Raw genomic sequence first — 7,500 nt, 5'->3', positions numbered from 1 at the left:
TTGTTGGACCGTTCGTCGGCGTTTGCCGCGGTCGCACGAAAACAAGCGAGAATACGCTCTAGACGTCATGGAGGGAAGAAGGTTGTGTGTACACGGCAGATGACTGGAGACATCGTCGTCATCGTCGTTGCTTTGTCGTTCCGGACTTGCGTGAGTGCTACTTTTCACACGGCGTCGTGAGTCGCTTAATTTGTCGACCGCCCGTGCGTGTATGTGCACCGCTCCGGACGCAAGCGCGCGGACGTACGATCATCGACCAGCCTCCGTGTCTCGCCAGATACCCTCGTGATTGTTAACAGACAGCGTTCGCTTTTCGTGCGAGTTTTCATCCGCGCTCCCGACGTAGTCTGAAATGATGCGTGTAAGAAAGAGGCGTGCGTAACCCGCAACGACACACAAGAGAGTTTGTCGTGAGACTACAGAGAAGGACAATGAAAGGGTGTGCGAGTGAGCATGAACACGAGATCGCGTATACCCCACCCGTGTAGTGTGGTGAAGAAATGTATGACGAGAAACAGAGCCCCAGGGATTCTAGAGGGATCGTCTTGTTGCAGGAACAACGCGAAAAGGAGGCACTCATTCGTCGAAACGATGAAGTTCCGGGATGCATCTTCCCCGGCCACGTTTCGGTCGAGTCGTTTGTGGCTCCGTGAATGTGTTGTGCTGTACTACAACTTGTTTCTGTATCCTGAATCCTCTTTGGCGAGGCTTACACAGCCGCCATATATATGACTCATCACATAGGGATGACTTCTCTCCTAGAAGGAGGAGGTGGAAAGGTAGCAGCGTCCGGTCGCCCCATGTCTTCGCGTTAGTCGATCGCCGAGAGAGACCGCGCGTCAAGTCCGGTCGTCCAGTCCACGAAAGCTATACAAAAAGCAAGCGGACGGGCGTTAAACCATACCGGCAGTCGCCTGGCGAGAGTCTCTCTCCTTTAGATCGAATTAAACGAGACGCGAAGATGCTTTGGTGTGGCGCATTAAGGACGATGTGACTTACTCTCCGCTGATCACTTCTGGCGAATGACGAGGAGCTTCCTTACCTTTGGAAACGCTGCTGTTGCGTTACGACAACATATTCCGAAGGCACACGGCGAAGTTGGGACGACGCATCGAACATGATCTCAAGTCTCTCTCTCATTTCCCATTTCTCGTAACATTCGTTCACACACTCTGCCTGGTCCGCTTCTCTCGGTTGTGTGCCCCCGTTGTACGAGGATTACGCCACAGCTTCTTTCGTCATTTTTACACATATATAAAATATATCACTCTACGTGTGTGATATATATTTAACACGTATACGACGACCTCAGAGTAGGCGAGATTACCCGCTGAATTTAAGCATATTACTAAGCGGAGGAAAAGAAACTAACAAGGATTTCCTTAGTAGCGGCGAGCGAACAGGAAAGAGCCCAGCACTGAATCCCGCGGTACTGCCGCAGGGAAATGTAGTGTTCGGGAGGATCCGTTTATCCCGTGACGTTGCATCGCGTCCAAGTCCATCTTGAATGGGGCCATTTACCCATAGAGGGTGCCAGGCCCGTAGCGACCGGTGCGCGTCTCGGGAGGGTCTCTCCTTAGAGTCGGGTTGCTTGAGAATGCAGCCCTAAGTGGGTGGTAAACTCCATCTAAGGCTAAATACAACCACGAGACCGATAGCGAACAAGTACCGTGAGGGAAAGTTGAAAAGAACTTTGAAGAGAGAGTTCAAGAGTACGTGAAACCGTTCAGGGGTAAACCTGAGAAACCCAAAAGTTCGAAAGGGGAGATTCATCGTCGACAAATGCTGGCTCCCGTTGGTGCGCGAAACCCCGAAAGGGGTGTCCGACGCTTTTCCGCAAGGAGGGCGCACGGATGTTACGGCCAACGGCGAACGTTCCGGCTACGTAGACGTGCACTTCTCCCCTAGTAGGACGTCGCGACCCGTTGCGTGTCGGTCTACGGCCCGGGCGGTTAGACCGTTGCGTCGCCTTGTGCGTGCGCGACGGACCCTCGGTGACCCGACCGGCTGCGCGACGGTGTTCCCCAGATGGTATCGGGCCGCAACCAGTCTTCTCATTCGAACGGTGCGTCAGGCCCGCCGCAAGCTCGGTCAGCTTTGTTTGCCCTGTGGTACGGACGTCTTTCCCGTTCACGGGCCTGGCCAGCTGTTAGCCGGCGGAGCCCTCGGACTGGCCAAGCTTTGAATTACCTGTCGGCGGCGCTATTGCTTTGGGTACTCTCAGGACCCGTCTTGAAACACGGACCAAGGAGCCTAACATGTGCGCGAGTCATTGGGATGAGTAAACCTAAAGGCGAAATGAAAGTGAAGGTCGTCCTTTGCGTCGGCCGAGGGAGGATGGGCGCTGCATAGTGCTCCGCACTCCCGGGGCGTCTCGTTCTCATTGCGAGAAGAGGCGCACCTAGAGCGTACACGTTGGTACCCGAAAGATGGTGAACTATGCCTGGTCAGGACGAAGTCAGGGGAAACCCTGATGGAGGTCCGTAGCGATTCTGACGTGCAAATCGATCGCTGGAACTAGGTATAGGGGCGAAAGACTAATCAAACCATCTAGTAGCTGGTTCCCTCCGAAGTTTCCCTCAGGATAGCTGGCACTCACTCCTCCGTTCCTTCGGGGACGCGTGCGAGTCTCATCTGGTAAAGCGAATGATTAGAGGCCTTGGGGCCGAAACGACCTCAACCTATTCTCAAACTTTAAATGGGTGAGATCTCTGGCTTGCTTGGTTCATTGAAGCCACGAGATTTCGGATTAGAGTGCCAAGTGGGCCAATTTTGGTAAGCAGAACTGGCGCTGTGGGATGAACCAAACGCAGAGTTAAGGCGCCTAAGTCGACGTTTATGGGATACCATGAAAGGCGTTGGTTGCTTAAGACAGCAGGACGGTGGCCATGGAAGTCGGAATCCGCTAAGGAGTGTGTAACAACTCACCTGCCGAAGCAACTAGCCCTGAAAATGGATGGCGCTGAAGCGTCGCGCCTATACTCTGCCGTCAGCGGCAAGTGGGGAGGGACGGTGCCATTACTGGTGACCGTCCTCCATGAAGCCCTGACGAGTAGGAGGGTCGCGGCGGTGTGCGCAGAAGGGTCTGGGCGTGAGCCTGCCTGGAGCCGCCGTCGGTGCAGATCTTGGTGGTAGTAGCAAATACTCTAGCGAGACCCTGGAGGACTGACGTGGAGAAGGGTTTCGTGTGAACAGCCGTTGCACACGAGTCAGTCGATCCTAAGCCCTAAGAGAAATCCTATGCAAATGTGGTGTCCTAAAATCAATGTCTGCAAACATATTATTATACAAAGAGATAAATTGAAAGATAAAAAAAGAGACATACACACGTTGGGCGAAAGGGAATCCGGTTGCTATTCCGGAACCCGGCAGCGGAACCGTTTAACATCCGGGCCCTCATTGAGTGTTCGTCGGGGTAACCCAAAATGACCTGGAGAAGCCGTCGGGAGATCTGGGAAGAGTTTTCTTTTCTGTATAAGCGTTCGAGTTCCCTGGAAACTTCTAGCAAGGAGATAGGGTTCGGAACGCGAAGAGCACCGCAGTTGCTGCGGTGTCTGGATATTCCCCTCGGACCTTGAAAATCCAGGAGAGGGCCACGTGGAGGTGTCGCGCCGGTTCGTACCCATATCCGCAGCAGGTCTCCAAGGTCAAGAGCCTCTAGTCGATAGATTAATGTAGGTAAGGGAAGTCGGCAAATTGGATCCGTAACTTCGGAATAAGGATTGGCTCTGAGGAGCGGGGCGTGTCGGGCTTGGTCGGGAAGCGGGTCTGGCTGACGTGCCGGGCCTGGGCGAGGTGAAGGGTCTTAGACTTCGGTCGACGTCCTGGGATCCGAACTCGGTCCCGTGCCTTGGCCTCCCGCGGATCTTCCTTGCTGCGAGGCTTCCGCGTCGGTTCAGCCGTCGCGTGTCGTTTCTTCGGCCGCCATTCAACGCTCGGCTCAGAACTGGCACGGACCAGGGGAATCCGACTGTCTAATTAAAACAAAGCATTGCGATGGCCCCCGCGGGTGTTGACGCAATGTGATTTCTGCCCAGTGCTCTGAATGTCAACGTGAAGAAATTCAAAAAAGCGCGGGTAAACGGCGGGAGTAACTATGACTCTCTTGTCCCTCGCACGAAGCGCTGATGCGATGGGCAGGAGAGTCATGGTTACGGGGGGTGGTGAAGCGCAACACAGGTCCTTGTGGCCCTTAAGCCTCTCCCACCCTAACAGGGACGACCTCCTCGTGGTCCCGCTGGGCCCTCACGCTTGCGTGAGGTGGCAGACGGTCCCTCATATTCGAAGTTCCGGAAACCCCACTAGCGTTATTTTCGCAAATGTTGTATACGGCTTGCCGTTAACAGATTTTAAGATCTGTGAAATCTGGAAACTGCGTAACTTATTCAGGCGTTGTAAACGTCTGCCGGCTTCGATGTTTTTAGACGACCAAGGCTACGATTTTAGGACCTCGATTATGGACTACATTAGGACTTCCTTTTTTTTTAACTTCGGACTCACGACTTTATGGAAAGCGACAATGGCAGGTACAAATACTCAAGCCTCGGACGCGCTGCTACCAAGTCCCGGGAGCAGCGTGGCGGACGTGTCCGCTTGGAAGGGGACTACGGGTGACGACTTGGATAAGACAACGGAAAACGATTCTGGCTTGCCGACTATTATACATGTGAGGGCTCCTCTTGGTGACGAGATTTATTTATGCCCCGTGTGCCTATCTAGGAATACACGCATCGCGTTTGAGAGAGAAGGCGACATTTTCTCCCACATGAATAAGCACCATCTGGGCGTGAATATTTCATGGATTTGCCGTGCCTGCGAAAAAAGTTTTAACAAGCTGCACGGCTGGAGGTGTCATGTGCCGAAATGCAAAGGTTCTGTTGTTGCTGCTTCCCTGCCTTATCAGTGTGAGAAATGCTCAATGAGTTTTGCGACGCTGCGCGGTAGATCTACCCATGAGAGGCACGAACATCCGGCACTGCGTAATCTTAAGCGTGCAAGATCGCATGCGGAAGAGGCTAACGTCGCGAGGCCTATTGACGGAAGATCGCTCAGGGGTGTCTGGACGCCGCAAGAGACCGAACTACTACTAAAACTGGATGCACAATATTGTGCGTGCAGTCAACCTAACAAAATTATACAAAAATATTTTCCGAATAAAACCATTAAACAAATTAATGATAAAAGATGCGATCTTAGGAAAAGGGAGATGACTGCCGCTGGCACAGCGGCATCTGCCATAATGACTTCGCCGGCAAACGTGCCTGTAGATAGTTCCTCCGATGAAGAATATGAGGACGCCCAAGCAAGTAACGAGGAACTCCAACGGCTCCTCAGCGCATCGAACTTAGATAACCTGCCTGAAGGAGCAGATAATAGTGACGAGGACCCAGAATGGAGGAACAAAATGATATACGCGATAGAAAGTCCGGGCACCATTTCAGATTCAACAAAGGTCCTACATGATTTGTTGCATGCACTATGGGTTGAAAATAAAAACGACATCAAATCCTTAAAAGAGGGTTTAGAAGCCTTTATCGCCAACACACTAGCGAAATTTTTGCTAGGAAGCGAAACGGATAACAATCCGGATAAAAACAATAAAAACGATAAAGGTAGTAATAAAAACCGCGCTAAAGATAAAAATAAAAATAAAACGGGAACAAGCAATAACAATAATAAATATATAAACAACAACAGCGAAAACAATAAATATAAAACATGCAACAACAATAAATATATAGTCAACAACAATAGTAAAAACAGTAAAAATAGTAACAATGAACACACGAATAAAAATAGATATAAAACTAGAACAAATAATAGCAATAATCGCAAGAAATATAGATACTCAAGGTGTCAAGAACTATACAATGAATGTCCAAAAAAACTGGCGGATATTGTCACCAAGGGGGATATGTCCTTTATTAACCCACCAATGCTTCCTCCGACCGCTGAAGAGATAGAAAGATTATACAAGTCGCTCTGGGAGGTAACGGGTCCCTCAACAGCCTGTGATTCAAGCGCCCATTTGCAGCCGCAATTACCACTCTTGGAGGTATTCCCGCCGGTAACACCGGATGAAGTCTTAAAGAAAATAAAGAAAATGAGCAATAAGACTGCGGGTGGTCCTGATAATCTACAAAAGAAACACCTCTTAAAACCAGGCATCTCAATAATATTAGCCAAATTATATAACATCTTATATCTAATTGGTCATTTTCCGAGTGCTTGGTGCTGCAATAGGACGACCCTTATACCCAAGCAGGGCAAAGACTTGGAGAGGGCGGAAAACTGGCGCCCTATCACAATTGGTAGCGTCCTTAGTAGAATGTTTTCCTCGATTATAGATAATCGTTTACGCGGTTTTGTCGTCCAGACCCTTAGACAGAAGGGCTTCACCTCCGAGAACGGCTGCAAATACAATGTTGCACTACTGAATGAAGCAATTAGGAACAGTAAAACACACTCTGGAGGTGTATTTACCATATTGGATATTACCAAAGCTTTTGATACTCTCCCACATGACATGATCGAACCTAGTCTAATGAGAAAGGGCGTACCTAAACATATAATTAAAATAATAACTAAAATGTACGAAAATAGTAATACAACGATTAAATCTAGAAATAAAACTAACGTCTCGGTTAAAATACTAAGAGGCGTTAAGCAGGGGGACCCCCTATCCCCCCTACTTTTCAACTTGTGTATAGAACAACTAATTGAGGCTATCGAAGAAGACACTACAGGCATAAACGTAAATGATGACATAAAAGTTTCGATTCTCGCATTTGCAGACGACTTAGTGTTACTAGGAAAGGATGTAGCCGAAGCACAAAAACAACTTAGCTTGGTCAATAGATACCTGAATAAGATGGGCATGAATTTATCCAGTAGCAAAAGCCAATGCTTTCATGTTGTCCAAAAAAACGATACGTGGTATATCGCCGATACAAAATTAAGAATTGGAAATGATGCCATACCCAATGTCAAACCGGAAGACGTTTTTAAATATCTAGGCACCAAAATGGGGCCATGGAAGGGTTGGCATCAAGGCATTGTAGTACCGGATGTGATAGCTGTCGTCAAACGGGTTAGAAAATTAGCGCTTAAACCCCAACAGAAAATCGACCTACTGGTTAATTACATCTTACCGAGATTTATCTATGGTTTACTCGTGCACCCTCCAGCTGATTGTGTACTGAAACTCTTAGATAGCGAGATTAGGCAAGAAATTAAAGAAATCCTACATCTGGTACCCTCAACGGCCACTGGTTTCTTTTACACACCTAGGTCGTGTGGTGGTTTGGGGCTACCGCGTTTTGAGCACACTATTAAATTAGCTAGTTTAAAGAGTGGCATCAAAATGATGAGTTCCCATGATCCCGCAGTTACGGCAGCAATAACGGAGAACATGAAAGCCAAATTAAAATCTTACGCAAACTCGTTGAGGATTAATTGGCCGGCTACCCTGGACGACATTGAACGCGCTAAAACTAGATT

The 7,500-nt window shown here is 49.2% G+C and overlaps 1 pseudogene; it reads left to right on the top strand.

Annotated features, from left to right (window-relative positions):
• The first annotated feature begins 1,303 nt into the window (after nt 1-1,303).
• LOC143187869 (large subunit ribosomal RNA) overlaps nt 1,304-7,500 on the top strand; it is an 8,765-nt pseudogene continuing 2,568 nt past the window's right edge.

Source organism: Calliopsis andreniformis, unplaced genomic scaffold (assembly GCF_051401765.1).
Source record: "Calliopsis andreniformis isolate RMS-2024a unplaced genomic scaffold, iyCalAndr_principal scaffold0394, whole genome shotgun sequence".
NCBI lineage: Eukaryota > Metazoa > Arthropoda > Insecta > Hymenoptera > Andrenidae > Calliopsis > Calliopsis andreniformis.
This window is presented reverse-complemented; position numbering and strand designations above follow the sequence as displayed.